Source organism: Octopus bimaculoides, chromosome 4 (assembly GCF_001194135.2).
Source record: "Octopus bimaculoides isolate UCB-OBI-ISO-001 chromosome 4, ASM119413v2, whole genome shotgun sequence".
NCBI lineage: Eukaryota > Metazoa > Mollusca > Cephalopoda > Octopoda > Octopodidae > Octopus > Octopus bimaculoides.
Genome location: NC_068984.1, coordinates 72,313,328 through 72,313,692, shown reverse-complemented (window position 1 = coordinate 72,313,692; position 365 = coordinate 72,313,328).

The following is a 365-nucleotide window of genomic DNA, read 5'->3' as shown; positions in this document are numbered from 1 at the left end:
TATATATATATATATATATGTATGTATGTATGTGTGTGTATGTGTATACATATGTATATGTATATGTATATATATATATATGTATATGTGCATATATGTATGTATATGTGTATATATATATATATATATGTGTGTGTGTGCGTGTGTATGTGTGTATATGTTGTGTGATGTTTTGTATGTGTGTGTATATATGTATATATATATATATATATATATATGTATATGTACATGTATATATATGTATATATGTATGTATGCGTATATGCGTGTGTGTATGGTGTTTTGTATGTTTAGAGTATTTTTTTGTGTATATGTATATATAATTTTATAATATATTTTAAAATGAGGTTTTTTTAAACATATTT